This window comes from Macaca nemestrina, chromosome 10, assembly GCF_043159975.1.
Source record: "Macaca nemestrina isolate mMacNem1 chromosome 10, mMacNem.hap1, whole genome shotgun sequence".
NCBI classification, from domain to species: Eukaryota; Metazoa; Chordata; class Mammalia; order Primates; family Cercopithecidae; genus Macaca; species Macaca nemestrina.
Window position 1 is genome coordinate 57,657,088 of NC_092134.1, and position 17,086 is coordinate 57,674,173.

Genomic DNA, 17,086 nt, shown 5'->3' on the forward strand with positions numbered 1-17,086 from the left:
TTCAGTTTTGGAATATTCTTAGCCATTATACAAATATCACTTCTGCCCCATATACTCCCTGCTTTCTTTCTGGGACTATAATTTACACATAGTTTAGACCTTCTCATTCTGCTCTCTACATCTCTTACCCTTGCTTCTGTATTTTTTATCTTTTTCTCTCTTTGTACTGTATTCTAGATTGTTTCTTTTGATTTACGTGTCACTTCATGAATTCTCTCTTCAGTTGCATCTAAGCTAGTATTAAATCCATTATTGAGTTCCTAATTTTGTTAGTTGTATTTTTTATTTCTAGAATTTCACTGTGTATTTAAGAATGTACTATGTCTTTTTAAAATAGTTTTCAGCTCTGTCGTAATTGAAATTCTTAATTATTCCTTTATATCCTTAATCATGGTCAGCATAATTAAAGTCCATGTTTGATAACATCAGCATCTACAGGCCCTACAGGCCTTTTAATTATCCTGTTGGTTCTGTTGGTTCTCATTTATTTTATTTTGTCCTTTTACATGCATGGATGTTTTTTATTGTGAGACAGACATTATACTTAAAAATTGCTTGTAGAAATTGAGGCCTAGTATAATATCTTTCTCTAGAGATTGTTTACTTTTGCTTCTTTGTTTACATTTGCCTCTGTACGCTAGTAATCTGATCACCTCAATTTAATTTCTGGGACTGAGAGAAACTGTACCTGTCAAGCTCTAAAGACAGTACATGGGATGAAAGAAGAAGAAAGCTTAGCTGTAGATCCAGTGATGAACAACTTCAGGTTAACGTTTACTCCTTGGATATAACTCTTCAGTGTCCTAACCCAAAGTGCATGAGATTTATCAGCACCTCTGTATTCTCAAGCAGATCCTGGCCTCCAGCTTCTGTCTACTTATTCCTGGGATATTATTAAGAGCACCATTCAGCCCCTCAGCCCCTTAGCAGCCTCTTCCAGTATTAGCCAGTGCCCCAGGGAAGAGTAAGCCTAAATCCTGACCTTGCCTCTATTGATTTCCCTCTTCTTCTGGATTATGGTCTGGTAATTACTCACTATTTTGTTGAGCCTCCAATGCCTTTAGAGCAGATTCTTATTTACATTATGTATAGGATTATATGAATTAAAGACTTTATAATTACTGTAATTGAAAGTCCAGAGTTCTTTTAGCATCCAACAGTGTATTATATGGTTGAAAAGGGAAATACATGTCATTGAGAAGCTCATAAGACATTTAGGGATATAAAACATGTGATATAGATTTAAGGGAAAAGTACGTATATATGATCTCTAAAGAGGAAAGAAGTAGGGGTGGGCTGAATGACCTGGTTTATCTATGTGACCATGGTCTTCTTTCATCCCATGTACAGTACTTGTCTGGGCCCATTCACTGGCCATGGCTCTAGCTCCCTGCTGCTAAATATGCAGTCTGACCACTTTCTCTCTTTTGAGCTTGATAGGTACAAGCCTAGCTACCTATTTAGATATTACCACTAGTTTTTTACAGGTTCTTCAAGTGCAATATGTAAAACTATGCCCATTCTAGATTTTTCCTCCATTTAATGGTTTGTATTGTTTATTTTATCTGTATAGTTCTACTCATGCTGCCCTATTAAACCTCATTAGGTTTAATTATTTGCAAATTTTCTAAGCTGTTTTTAAATGATTATATCCACAAAGTGCTGAATATTTATGTAAACTATATTACCTGAAGACTGGGTAAGAAATGTTTAATGATATGAAGGCACACTACTTTTTAAACTATTCTGTGGGCTTCAATCATGTTCAACTGTATATGTCTGTTTTACACATAATTGTGGTAGAAATTTAATGATTTTATTATTTCATTTGGGGGTTTATAATTTACTAAAATATTCTTCTTATGAATTCTGGAAATAATTTTAATAATAAATGACTACTTTTCTATTTTTTGAAATACCCATTTGATGAACTATATGCAATTACAAAATGCTAAATAGTTGAAAAAATTTTAACAATGTGGCTAAATATCCTTGATTATAATGCTAAGTGAAAAAGGATAAAAATCTATGTCTACTATAATTATAGTGTTCTGTGTGTATGTGTGTGATTGTGTGTGTATGTTAATGGAAGAAAAGATGAAAAGAAATGTATCTAATTTTTTTTTTTTTTGGCTGAAAATAACAGAAATTTATTATTTCATAGTTTTGGAGACAAAGTCCAAAATCTCAGTGTTGATGGGGCCATGCTTCTTCTGAAGTCTTTATTTTTTTATTTTATTTTTATTTTATTATTATACTTTGAGTTCTAGGGTACATATGCATAATGTGCAGGTTTGTTACATATGTATACTTGTGCCATGTTGGTGTGCTGCAGCCATCAACTCATCAGCACCCATCAACTCGTCATTTACATCAGGTATAACTCCCAGTGCGATCCCTCCCCCCTCCCCCCTCCCCATGATAGGCCCCGGTGTGTGATGTTCCCCTTCCCGAGTCCAAGTGATCTCATTGTTCAGTTCCCACCTATGAGTGAGAACATGCGGTGTTTGGTTTTCTGTTCTTGTGATACTTTGCTAAGAATGATGGTTTCCAGCTGCATCCATGTCCCTACAAAGGACACAAACTCATCCTTTTTTATGGCTGCATAGTATTCCATGGTGTATATGTGCCACATTTTCTTAATCCAGTCTGTCACTGATGGACATTTGGGTTGATTCCAAGTCTTTGCTATTGTGAATAGTGCCGCAATAAACATACGTGTGCATCTGTCTTTATAGCAGCATGATTTATAATCCTTTGGGTATATACCCAGTAATGGGATGGCTGGATCATATGGTACATCTAGTTCTAGATCCTTGAGGAATCGCCATACTGTTTTCCATAATGGTTGAACTAGTTTACAATCCCACCAACAGTGTAAAAGTGTTCCTGTTTCTCCACATCCTCTCCAGCACCTGTTGTTTCCTGACTTTTTAATGATTGCCATTCTAACTGGTGTGAGATGGTATCTCATTGTGGTTTTGATTTGCATTTCTCTGATGGCCAGTGATGATGAGCATTTTTTCATGTGTCTGTTGGCTGTATGAATGTCTTCTTTTGAGAAATGTCTGTTCCTATCCTTTGCCCACTTTTTGATGGGGTTGTTTGTTTTTTTCTTGTAAATTTGTTTGAGTTCTTTGTAGGTTCTGGATATTAGCCCTTTGTCAGATGAGTAGATTGCAAAAATTTTCTCCCATTCTGTAGGTTGCCTGTTCACTCTGATGGTAGTTTCTTTTGCTGTGCAGAAGCTCTTTAGTTTAATTAGATCCCATTTGTCAATTTTGGCTTTTGTTGCCGTTGCTTTTGGTGTTTTAGACATGAAGTCTTTGCCCATGCCTATGTCCTGAATGGTACTACCTAGGTTTTCCTCTAGGATTTTTATGGTATTAGGTCTAACATTTAAGTCTCTAATCCATCTTGAATTAATTTTCGTATAAGGAGTAAGGAAAGGATCCAGTTTCAGCTTTCTACTTATGGCTAGCCAATTTTCCCAGCACCATTTATTAAATAGGGAATCCTTTCCCCATTTCTTGTTTCTCTCAGGTTTGTCAAAGATCAGATGGCTGTAGATGTGTGGTATTATTTCTGAGGACTCTGTTCTGTTCCATTGGTCTATATCTCTGTTTTGGTACCAGTACCATGCTGTTTTGGTTACTGTAGCCTTGTAGTATAGTTTGAAGTCAGGTAGCATGATGCCTCCAGCTTTGTTCTTTTGACTTAGGATTGTCTTGGAGATGCGGGCTCTTTTTTGGTTCCATATGAACTTTAAAGCAGTTTGTTCCAATTCTGTGAAGAAACTCATTGGTAGCTTGATGGGGATGGCATTGAATCTATAAATTACCTTGGGCAGTATGGCCATTTTCACGATATTGATTCTTCCTATCCATGAGCATGGTATGTTCTTCCATTTGTTTGTGTCCTCTTTGATTTCACTGAGCAGTGGTTTGTAGTTCTCCTTGAAGAGGTCCTTTACATCCCTTGTAAGTTGGATTCCTAGGTATTTTATTCTCTTTGAAGCAATTGGGAATGGAAGTTCATTCCTGATTTGGCTCTCTGTTTGTCTGTTACTGGTGTATAAGAATGCTTGTGATTTTTGCACATTAATTTTGTATCCTGAGACTTTGCTGAAGTTGCTTATCAGCTTAAGGAGATTTTGGGCTGAGACAATGGGGTTTTCTAAATATACAATCATGTCATCTGCAAAGAGGGACTATTTGACTTCTTCTTTTCCTAACTGAATACCCTTGATTTCTTTCTCTTGCCTGATTGCCCTAGCCAGAACTTCCAACACTATGTTGAATAGGAGTGGTGAGAGAGGGCATCCCTGTCTTGTGCCAGTTTTCAAAGGGAATTTTTCCAGTTTTTGCCCATTCAGTATGATATTGGCTGTGGGTTTGTCATAAATAGCTCTTATTTTTTTGAGGTATGTTCCATCAATACCGAATTTATTGAGCGTTTTTAGCATGAAGGGCTGTTGAAGTTTGTCAAAAGCCTTTTCTGCATCTATTGAGATAATCATGTGGTTCTTGTCTTTGGTTATGTTTATATGCTGGATTATGTTTATTGATTTGCGAATGTTGAACCAGCCTTGCATCCCAGGGATGAAGCCCACTTGATCATGGTGGATAAGCTTTTTGATGTGTTGCTGAATCCGGTTTGCCAGTATTTTATTGAGGATTTTTGCATTGATGTTCATCAGGGATATTGGTCTAAAATTCTCTTTTTTTGTTGTGTCTCTGCCAGGCTTTGGTATCAGGATGATGTTGGCCTCATAAAATGAGTTAGGGAGGATTCCCTCTTTTTCTATTGATTGGAATAGTTTCAGAAGGAGTGGTACCAGCTCCTCCTTGTACCTCTGGTAGAATTCAGCTGTGAATCCATCTGGTCCTGGACTTTTTTTGGTTGGTAGGCTATTAATTATTGCCTCAATTTCAGAGCCTGCTATTGGTCTATTCAGGGATTCAACTTCTTCCTGGTTTAGTCTTGGAAGAGTGTAAGTGTCCAGGAAATTATCCATTTCTTCTAGATTTTCCAGTTTATTTGCATAGAGGTGTTTATAGTATTCTCTGATGGTAGTTTGTATTTCTGTGGGGTCGGTGGTGATATCTCCTTTATCATTTTTTATTGCGTCAATTTGATTCTTCTCTCTTTTCTTCTTTATTAGTCTTGCTAGTGGTCTGTCAATTTTGTTGATCTTTTCAAAAAACCAACTCCTGGATTCATTGATTTTTTGGAGGGTTTTTTGTGTTTCTATCTCCTTCAGTTCTGCTCTGATCTTAGTTATTTCTTGCCTTCTGCTAGCTTTCGGATGTGTTTGCTCTTGCTTCTCTAGTTCTTTTAATTGCGATGTTAGAGTGTCAATTTTAGATCTTTCCTGCTTTCTCTTATGTGCATTTAGTGCTATAAATTTCCCTCTACACACTGCTTTAAATGTGTCCCAGAGATTCCAGTATGTTGTATCTTTGTTCTCATTGGTTTCAAAGAACATCTTTATTTCTGCCTTCATTTCGTTATGTACCCAGTAGTCATTCAGGAGCAGGCTGTTCAGTTTCCATGTAGTTGAGCGGTTTTGATTGAGTTTCTTAGTCCTGAGTTCTAGTTTGATTGCACTGTGGTCTGAGAGACAGTTTGTTATAATTTCTGTTCTTGTACATTTGCTGAGGAGTGCTTTACTTCCAATTATGTGGTCAATTTTGGAGTAAGTGCGATGTGGTGCTGAGAAGAATGTATATTCTGTTGATTTGGGGTGGAGAGTTCTATAGATGTCTATTAGGTCTGCTTGCTGCAGAGATGAGTTCAATTCCTGGATATCCTTGTTAACTTTCTGTCTCGTTGATCTGTCTAATGTTGACAGTGGAGTGTTGAAGTCTCCCATTATTATTGTATGGAAGTCTAAGTCTCTTTGTAAGTCTCTAATGACTTGCTTTATGAATCTGGGTGCTCCTGTATTGGGTGCATATATATTTAGGATAGTTAGCTCTTCCTGTTGAATTGATCCCTTTACCATTATGTAATGGCCTTCTTTGTCTCTTTTGATCTTTGATGGTTTAAAGTCTGTTTTATCAGAGACTAGTATTGCAACCCCTGCTTTTTTTTGTTCTCCATTTTTGTTACCATTTGCTTGGTAAATCTTCCTCCATCCCTTTATTTTGAGCCTATGTATGTCTCTGCATGTGAGATGGGTCTCCTGAATACAGCAGACTGATGGGTCTTGACTCTTTATCCAGTTTGCCAGTCTGTGTCTTTTAATTGGAGCATTTAGTCCATTTACATTTAAGGTTAAGATTGTTATGTGTGAACTTGATCCTGCCATTATGATATTAACTGGTTATTTTGCTCGTTAGTTGATGCAGTTTCTTCCTAGCCTCGATGGTCTTTACATTTTGGCATGTTTTTGCAATGGCTGGTACCGGTTGTTCCTTTCCATGTTTAGTGCTTCCTTCAGGGTCTCTTGTAAGGCAGGCCTAGTGGTGACAAAATCTCTAAGCATTTGCTTATCTGTAAAGGATTTTATTTCTCCTTCACTTATGAAACTGAGTTTGGCTGGATATGAAATTCTGGGTTTAAAATTCTTTAAGAATGTTGAATATTGGCCCCCACTCTCTTCTGGCTTGGAGAGTTTCTGCCGAGAGATCTGCTGTTAGTCTGATGGGCTTCCCTTTGTGGGTAACCCGACCTTTCTCTCTGGCTGCCCTTAAGATTTTTTCCTTCATTTCAACTTTGGTGAATCTGGCAATTATGTGTCTTGGAGTTGCTCTTCTCGAGGAGTATCTTTGTGGCGTTCTCTGTATTTCCTGGATTTGAATGTTGGCCTGCCCTACTAGGTTGGGGAAGTTCTCCTGGATGATATCCTGAAGAGTGTTTTCCAAGTTGGTTCCATTTTCCCCCTCACTTTCAGGCACCCCAATCAGACGTAGATTTGGTCTTTTTACATAATCCCATACTTCTTGCAGGCTTTGTTCATTTCTTTTTCTTCTTTTTTCTTTTGGTTTCTCTTCTCGCTTCATTTCATTCATTTGATCCTCAATCGCTGATACTCTTTCTTCCAGTTGATCGAGTCGGTTACTGAAGCTTGTGCCTTTGTCACGTATTTCTCGTGTCATGGTTTTCATCTCTTTCATTTCGTTTATGACCTTCTCTTCATTAATTACTGTAGCCATCAATTCTTCCACTTTTTTTTCAAGATTTTTAGTTTCTTTGCGCTGGGTACGTAATTCCTCCTTTAGCTCTGAGAAGTTTGATGGACTGAAGCCTTCTTCTCTCATCTCGTCAAAGTCATTCTCCGTCCAGCTTTGATCCGTTGCTGGCGATGAGCTGCGCTCCTTTGCCGGGGGAGATGCGCTCTTATTTTTTGAATTTCCAGCTTTTCTGCCCTGCTTTTTCCCCATCTTTGTGGTTTTATCTGCCTCTGGTCTTTGATGATGGTGACGTACTGATGGGGTTTTGGTGTAGGTGTCCTTCCTGTTTGATAGTTTTCCTTCTAACAGTCAGGACCCTCAGCTGTAGGTCTGTTGGAGATTGCTTGAGGTCCACTCCAGACCCTGTTTGCCTGGGTATCAGCAGCAGAGGCTGCAGAAGATAGAATATTTCTGAACAGCGAGTGTACCTGTCTGATTCTTGCTTTGGAAGCTTCCTCTCAGGGGTGTACTCCACCCTGTGAGGTGTGGGGTGTCAGACTGCCCCTAGTGGGGGATGTCTCCCAGTTAGGCTACTCAGGGGTCAGGGACCCACTTGAGCAGGCAGTCTGTCCCTTCTCAGATCTCAACCTCCGTGTTGGGAGATCCACTGCTCTCTTCAAAGCTGTCAGACAGAGTTGTTTGCGTCTGCAGAGGTTTCTGCTGCGTTTGTTATTGTTTACTGTGCCCTGTCCCCAGAGGTGGAGTCTACAGAGACAGGCAGGTTTCCTTGAGCTGCTGTGAGCTCCACCCAGTTCGAGCTTCCCAGCGGCTTTGTTTACCTACTTAAGCCTCAGCAATGGCGGGCGCCCCTCCCCCAGCCTCGCTGCTGCCTTGCCGGTAGATCACAGACTGCTGTGCTAGCAATGAGGGAGGTTCTGTGGGCGTGGGACCCTCCCGGCCAGGTGTGGGATATAATCTCCTGGTGTGCCCGTTTCCTTAAAGCGCAGTATTGGGGTGGGAGTTACCCGATTTTCCAGGTGTTGTGTGTCTCATTTCCCCTGGCTAGGAAAAGGGATTCCCTTCCTCCTTGCGCTTCCCAGGTGAGGCAATGCCTCGCCCTGCTTCAGCTCTCGCTAGTCGGGCTGCAGCAGTTGACCAGCACCGATTGTCCGGCACTCCCTAGTGAGATGAACCCAGTACCTCAGTTGAAAATGCAGAAATCACCGGTCTTCTGTGTCGCTGGCGCTGGGAGTTGGAGACTGGAGCTGTTCCTATTCGGCCATCTTGCTCCGCCCCCCTATCTAATTTTTATGACCGATTTTTTTCTAGGTGGTGAGACTTTGGAGATTTAAATAGATTTAAATATTTATTGTCATGTTTTCCAAGTTTCTAAAACTGAACATATCTTAATTAACTTAAAAGGTACAATAATAATACAAATCTGTTGTAAAACAGTGTGTAAGTGCATGATGTAAAAGGTGATAGTCCCTCATTCCCTTCCCTCATTCCCTTAATAAAAAATAAGCTTTTTTTATTCAATCTTATTATCTTGAGATAATCACTATTATAAATATTGGGCATCTATTTCCAGGCCTTTATTTCTGTCTGTGTGTGTGTGTGTCTGTATGTGTGTGTGTCTGTGTGTATGTGTGTGTGTGTGTGTGTGTGTGTAGGTAGGTATATGTATGTTTATCTTTCTGGCAGAACAAGTGTTTAATTCTTAAATTTACTTGAAAATCAGGATATATGCCTCCTTTTGAATTCAGAGATTAATTGGGAATACTGTAAAACGCTTGGCACAATTATTTCACTTGGACCAAAAAGTAAAGAAAGAAAAGCTGAGGGGTGAGCCTGAAGAACAGATAATTCTATAATGAATTTTATTGATTATTCACCAATGGATCCCAGGGTACAATCTGCATATTGGATATAGAGCGAAATGGATTTAAACTCCAGGCTGAAACCCATAATTAGATAAACTAATCAGTTCATAAAAATTAGCATTACAAATAAAATAGATAATAGCAGAATATATCATATGTATTGGGATAATTATTGTGTATCAAACATTTATTCAGTTATATTTATACATGTGCATGTTTTTATTAGATCATGGTGTAAAATGTGCATCCTGTGCTGACTGTGAAAACCAGTTCTTCATGGAGTATGTGTGTGAATCCACATGTGCATGTACATATGTGTGTGTATAAAACTCATTGGAGTTCAATGGTAATACACTAGATGATGCAGAAAAATAAGTAGGGACTTGGAGTGTGAATTAAGTCTACAGAAGACAGGACTTGAGAATAGAATAAAATGAAGACTGAAGCACATAGATTGTATGTGAATTACACTTTATTGCATTTACCTTAAAGGAGATAACTCTCAACAGAAATGACAAGGTAGCATTAATTAGCAGATGCTCCATGACAACAGCTTCTCAAGTTTCCTCTGCTTCCCTCAAAGAAGACATGCTTGATCCTTGGCTATGTCCTCACCTCATCAGGACCTGCAGTGCTGTGATCTTGAACTTTTTGGACCTCAGCCATGCCACCCTAAAATTTCAGAATAATTATTGAAATGATTGCAGAAACCTGCTTGGCAAACCTTGTCACCTAAATCTAACATTCAAATTTTACTTTCAGTTTCTTGCTCCATCATTGGTGCCATGTGGTGTCATTAGCCTCAAGTTATATAGCTGTAAATAGGCAACAAGCACATTCTTACTACACTATTTTTAATCTGTGTGGCAAAAGGTCTGAAAGCATGATCAACATGGCTATGCCACACCTCAGAGGCTAAGCCCCATCTTGTACCGAAGTCTTCCACCCATTCTGCTCATACTCTAGTCAGCATAGCTCAGAGTTTGGAAATGTACTGCTGAGGATGTTGTGTTCTATGGACTGTCTAATAGGAGAGGGAGATGTATTCTGGCACTCATGTCTGCGAAAGAAATGGAGTTTCCTGAGAATGATGAGGAATTGTATATGTGAAGGAACAGAGGAATGACAGAATTGGCGCTGCATTCAAAGTTTCATAGACCCTTGTTCCTTTTCCTAAATGTATTCACTGGGCCCTCTATTTTGTTAGGCTAACTTCTGCAATGTTAGATCTGCAAACCCCTGTGCTTCCTTCTCCTTTCTCCTTGCTCATAATTTTTCTTTGTTCTCTCTCACTTTCATTCAATTCCAAACACACATCAGTAAGGAAGGCTTTGTAAAACAGGGGTCACTGAGGTTAGTGCAGATTGTTGACTACATTATTGCATGTTCAGCTATGTACAAACATGCTTGGATAGGTTGGGCAGAGGTCGGGGGTGGTGTGGTGTTCCAACAGAGCTTTATTTTCATAAAGGGTCAAGGAACCACTGCTGAAAAGTAGTTATCCTAACAGATAACTGTTAGGGGATCTGAAGTCTGGCCAAAGAACATAGGACTGTGTCAAGTGTAGAGGCCATCTTTAGTTCAGCAGAAGTTTTGCCACTTAGCCATCCTTTAGCCTTTGGTCACACATAATGTATATGAAACACTGGCAACCTTTTTTTTTTTTTTTTTTTTTGCGGGACTCCTGTCTATAAAAACAATTATTTAAAAAATGTATTGCAACATGTGTTGACTCATGTGAGGTGTAGTGATCTATCTTGAATGGTGAAGATCTAGAGAAGCACTTAGGTGTTTGCATATTGTCCAGTCACTGCACAAGAAGATTCTTTGCAGTGTTAAGGCATTGTCTCTTCCCATTCAAATCCAGGAACTCTTTCTTTATATTCCTTATAGTCCACTTCTTGTCAATTTTATATCTCCCACTGTGAGAAAAAGGTAGCAGTGCTGTGATGACTCACTCGGCCAAGACTCTTCAGGACTCAATTGTATAGAAACAGTATAGATCTTGCTTCTGCAATTCTCTAATGCAATTTATTTGATGTTGATTACCTCATTACTCATGATAATGTAGCATCTTTCTTGCTGTCCTTGAAGAGTGGTGTCCAGTGAATCTTTCAAATATTGATACTGAGCTTCATTGTTGATGAACAAAAATGCAAATCTCACCCAGAGCATGCAGGAACATGTGAGCAATAATTCATTTACTCATCATGTTAAATTTGTCATTCAGAAAACAGATCTTCAAACCATGTCTTCTCTTGACCTTTGTAGGCTATAATCACTACACTCCTAGAATGTGATCTCTTTCAGTATTGACTGCATCCCTGCCTTCCACACACTTTCACCAGTGGGAAGGATGGAGATTTCATCTGGGCAGAGGGAGAAGAGCGGTACCATTCAAAGGTCTGTCCCTCTTAAGATACGCTCTCTCTGTCAACCCAGGTGAGTATTTTAAGTCTCCAACATGACATCACCAAATGCAGAGTTAGGAAGAAATACATGCACTCTTGCAAGTTAGTATAAGCAGATTCAGTACACTACTGACTATTTGTGTTACCTAAAAATTACCGGAAAAATGCCATGGCCTGCCCAAGTTTCTATCCAGGGACAGGGGAAGGACAATCCCCCAAATAGTGAATAAATATAAAGACAGCAGAAGAACAAAACAAAATGACTTTCTAATTTCTTACAAACCATAGTTATTCAACATAATAGTTACACATTTGAAAAAAGATGATTGTTTTATTGGAGTACCTTAAGATGTTTTGAATGTATGGATTTGACAGCAGGGCAGTTCAAGAGGCATGAGGAATATTGCTTATCTCTATCTGTTGGAGCACTGGAGTGTGAGCTGAAGCAGCCTAATCTTGACTTGCAGAAATGGGGAGGACATGATATACTGGAATTGTTCATGGAATTGGTTTGGCTGATTCTCATTGATTCTGCCTTTTCTCCAGAAGCCAATTCTATAGCTGTTGAAACAGGGGAAGAGAAAAATAACAGGTACTAAGTAGTATCTAGGAGGCTAATATTGAGCATATTTAAAATAATCTCTGGGACTTCTGGAATTTTCTAGAAGGAATCTTAAATGCTCTAGATTTTGTAACAGCTAATAAAAGAAATACTATAATGCTGATGGTGACAGTGGTGACCCTGATCTATCCCGGAAAACCTGGCTTTTATTGTTTATTCTGTTGTATTTCATCGTTAATTCCTACTTTTTATTCTTTATTTTAAAAATTGTTTTTATTTTAGTGCAGGGACAATTAGTTACACATTTTTAATTCTTGGGACCTATAACATTCAATGAATGTGTTAGAAAGGTGATGGTAATGTCTAGACCAAACAAAAGAAGAATAGGAATCTTTTCAGGTAAGTAAAAAAGATAGTCTGTCCTCTTTTAGAGTTTTTGTGCTCAGAGGTGAAATTTTCCCCTCACATAGCTAAAAAAAAAACCCTCTAATTTGCATTATAAAACTCCCTGCTACTTAGGTTCCTAAGGGGTGGACCATCTTGACCTTTTAATTATTAATGCCTTTCCTCAAATTACAATTATATTCTTAATCCCTGTCCTGCTAACTGGCAATTTTCTAATAGAGTTTTCAATTTTCTGTATTTCATTAATTGCAACTTGTGTATCATATAATGACAGAATCTTCAGAACAGCACCTTGCTAACTGGAAAGGTTGTGAAATGCTAATGAGCTCTTTTAAATGGCTAACTCCTTAAAAGACTTTCCAGATTCCTTATTTTCTTTAATATTTCTTTATATTTTTAGACATTCTTCCTTGAAAAGTATTCTTCAAGATTATTTTAAATATTCATGAAAAGAAATTAACATATTTGATGGCCTTCTGTATGTTGAACATGCTCACATAATTGCTGTGTTTCTTTCTTTCAACAAGCCCTGTGAGTGAGGCATTCCTACTCGTCTGCAGTAAAGGGAAACAAGGATAAAAAAACAATGTTATTGGCTCAAGGTCAATGGTGGAGCAACGATTTAAGTTCAAGTTTTCCATCTTCAAATCTTGTGTTCTTTCTTTTGTAGAACTCCAAGGGCTATGTTAAAAAGGTTTACTGTGGAAAAAAAAAATTGAAAAAAACTGCCACTAAGTAGCAATGGAACGCTAAGGTGCCATTATTATCTGTCTTAATCATTATTGTCTTATTTCACTTCTCTTCATTATTCTACTTACTTCTTGCCTTTATTCCTTTAATCAGACTGAACATTGTTTATTTTCTTCTTTTTCTAATTTGTCAACTAATATGCTGAAATTATGTAACAATCATTCAATTATACACATAAAATGATCTGTAATGGTCCAACTTACCAGTTCCCTTTCTATCTCCACTGGATTTTACACAATTTGAATTTAAGCATAATGGAAACACCACTTGTGAATGACTTTTGTGTCATGTTTAATTTTTCCAATGAATTGCTCAAGATTACCCTTCTACTGTTCAGCAGAATATTCTGTAGCTTTTTATTAAACCTCCATTGCACTCCTCCCCCAAATTTCCCAAGGATTCTGAGGTTTACTGCATTCTTAGAGGTTAGACTCATTTACAAATGGAAGGTGAAATGAGAACTGAAGTCTAATCTGGCTACTAGAGGCCATTGCAGCTTCCTCTGTCTCAGTATTCTTGTTTTAGGCTGTTTCCACAAATCAGATGGCACTACTTCTCCAGATTCTGAATGTTCTACATCTGGGCACAAGATTACAGTTCTTTCATTGTACCATCTCATGCTCAGTCATTGTTACTTAAGCAGACCACCATGTTGTGGGACTGGTGGGGATGAGCTTGAAGGCTCAGTTGTCAGTGTAAGAACTTCCCCTTTCCTATGACCTTCCAGATGAGGAACTGCTCAGATCACCAGCTGCTTCAGGTTACCAGCCCACACCTGTCTGTCTCACCTCTGATAACCCTGGTAAGTTTTCCTGCCACTAGGACTGATTATTAGAGTTTCTATAAATAGGCATAGTATAACATCTCAGAATATTGACAATAACAATTATTTTTCAAGATTTTTATTAAAGGTGCTAATTATTTCACATTACTTGTTATAGTTTTAGGAAGTAGTTACTAAAATTATTTTTTAATTTCTTGGTCATCTGTCATCGAGAAAGTAGTTATCATTTAAAGACATGAAAGTTTCTTCTAGCTTAGGTGTCATACCTTGGTCATATGTTTTAGCAAATTTAGGTTTATGATCTTCATCTGTGAAATGAAGGAATTGGATCAAAATAGCACAATCTAGTTTAGGTTCCTTTGCTGGCATATATCCCTTCTACAGTAAAAATCATCTTGTCATCTTATGTGTTGCATAAAGCATAATTTAAAATTTATAAAAAGGCCAATATGTTATTACAGATCATATTCTTAGTAGTATTACCAAAAGTCCCATTTCCTTAGGACAGCCCTGGATTTTATATATTCTCCTGGGATGGTGATTATTAGTAGCCCTTTCCATTCTCAAAACTGTTCTAGTTTGGATGATAAATTATATGGTTAATTAATTGTTTAAATATAATCTTAATGATTACTATATAGAATACATTTTAACTTTTTCCCACTTAACAAGTAACATTTGCTAATCAATTTTTAAAATTGTATTAAAAAATTTAAAAGATATGAAAGGTAAAATGATATCTATAATATTTAGTTGGGGACTAAATGTATATTAAAATATAGATATAAATGTAACTTATTGTGGTAACATCAACAAAACTGCTTATTTTATGTTTGGATTTCTTGCATTTTACTTTTAAAAACATGAGTGTTTTATTGAAATAGTTTTTATATTTTTGTTCCTAAAATATGGGTTCAGAGAAAAGATTTAAGTGGTCATTTTCCTAACCTGTGCTCAAATAAAACATTTTGTTATGGATGATATTTAATCCCATTAGACAAAAAACCTAAATTCCATATGATTGGCAAAAGTTTCCCTTTTAACATGCTAAAAGTAGAACTGGAGAGAGCGTGACATGCTGTATAAATATTTTGATTAATTCAATGCAACTGGTAGGTTTGGTTAAAGAAACTCTTAAGGGAATTTATGGAATTATCTCTTTTATGTTTCGTATAAATTTGTATTTCAACATCAGTGTTCTTTTACTTCCTGTCTTTAACCAATGATCCACCACAGATATAAATTAAACAATGAATAAGAACAAAAACAATTTAAAACTGCGTAATGGTCCAAACCACCATGGATGGTGTTCTGACGATGATACACGGGGTGAGGTCTGACTCATGAGCCACTGTCCATGATGACTTGACATTCTCAAAAGGAAATCCCGAATGTTCTCACCGCATGCTGCTGCAGGCGCTCGTGGCAGGGCATCCACACCACTGGCTCAGGTGCTGGTTGCTCCAGAATCTCTCTTCAGCTGGTCTTTTGCTACTGAACTGTCTCTGTGAGAGCATCACTGCAGGCACAGTTTTCTCCAACCATAATTGCTGCTGCCAAAGCCACCTTGGACTTGGGAAAGGGTAAACAACTCCACTAGACCTGTGCACTCCAGCAGGGGCGGCTCCTTTTTCTTTAATTTCTCTTAGTAAAGGAGAGGCCAGGAACTGCATTTCATCATTTTAAGATTTTTAGGATTTGGAGCATTTTAAAACAGATTGTTTGAGAATAATAGAAGGGAAGTGCAACCTATACCAAACATCTGAAAATTGCTGCCTCTGTTCCAAATCCCTTGGGGGTTCCTCATCAGGCAGGTCCTTGCTTTATTCTTGGTTATAAGGGCAGCTCACCGCATGCCCAGTCACTAGCACTGACTGTTGCAATATTGAGGCTTCAGTGCTCATTAAGATGAATCCCTCACCTAGAAAAGGACAGATTCTCTTTGTCCTTGGGAACTGAGATATATTTCCCAAGCCCTCCTTTCTTGTCTCAGGATTTACTTCCTTGTGGGATAATTGATAACAGGAACATAAATTTTATTTTAGGGAAACTTTACTTCCACCCATTGCAGTATATAAAGATCCTGTTGCTGTACATTGGTTTCCCAGTGTCAGAGTAGTGTGGTTTTAAATAACACCACTTATGAGATGCTAAAAATTCAGTCCCGATGGGACTTGTTCAAACTCAGTTCAGTTTCTGGTCATGAAAAAATCAATCTGTTTTAAGATCTAGTCTTGCCCATGAAAACTTTAATAATGGTAGATATCTAGAACATGAGTTAATCACCCCCCAAACATTTCAGTTTCTCATTGGTATATTGCCAAAAACCATTCTGGCTATATATATTTTTAAAAGAAGCCATTTGCATGTCCTTTTGTGGTAGAATATACATTTGGTTAAAATTGGATGATATTTACTTTAATTAGCTTCAAAGTATGATGAATTTTTCATGTGTGGAATGTGTGGTCTGATAATTTTTTAGGAAACAACACTCCACTGGAGAGTGCAGAATCTTAGAATTCATCTACTTCATTCTCCTCCTGGTACTCTACTTTCTTCTAGAACATCCCAGCCGAGATGAGGTCTGAGCTGTGCTGCTCAAGGCTGTCCCATGTGAATACAGATGCAGAGACCATGTAAGGGTAGCAGAGGAAACTGTGAGCCCAGGGGAAAAAGATAAACTTGTGGACATATGTGCAATGAGCAATTTTAAGTATATTGCACTAACCAATTCGTGATCTGTAACTCCTTTGTTAATGAAAAGAATGTGTATCCATGTCAAACTTCCATTTCAGAAAGCAGAGGCCAAAATAATGAGTCCTGGGGAATTCAAACCTGTGTTAAGAAAATGTGTAGAGCTGGGCGCGGTGGCTCACACCTGTAATACCAGCACTTTGGGAGGCTGAGGCGGGCAGATCACAAGGTCAAGAGATGGAGACCATCCTGGCCAACATGGTGAAACCCTATCTCTACTAAAAATACAAAAATTAGCCAGACGTGGTGGTGCACGCCTGTACTCCCAGCTGCTCAGGAAGCTGAGGCAGGAGAATTTCTTGAACCTCGGAGGCGGAGATACAGTGAACTGAGATCACGCCACTACACTCCAGCCTGGGCGACAGAGGGAGACTCTGTCTCAAAAAAAATAAAAAATAAATAAAACAAAAAAGAAAACA

The 17,086-nt window shown here is 38.1% G+C and overlaps 1 protein-coding gene and 1 long non-coding RNA gene across 17 annotated transcripts in view; one reads left to right on the forward strand and one right to left on the reverse strand.

Moving 5' to 3' along the window:
* LOC105473335 (KRR1 small subunit processome component homolog) overlaps positions 1-17,086 on the forward strand; it is a 443,099-nt gene that overhangs the window by 232,341 nt on the left and 193,672 nt on the right. The window lies entirely within an intron of this gene.
* LOC105473336 (uncharacterized) overlaps positions 9,553-17,086 on the reverse strand; it is a 126,290-nt gene continuing 118,756 nt past the window's right edge. Inside the window, exons 9-10 of one of the 2 annotated variants that reach the window (XR_011609027.1) lie at positions 11,756-11,973; positions 9,553-9,673 (exon numbers count right to left, since the gene is read on the reverse strand). This is a non-coding gene — a long non-coding RNA (uncharacterized lncRNA). Of the gene's footprint in view, positions 9,674-11,755; positions 11,974-17,086 lie in introns of those variants that run through there. The other variant, XR_011609028.1, reaches the window with a different exon arrangement.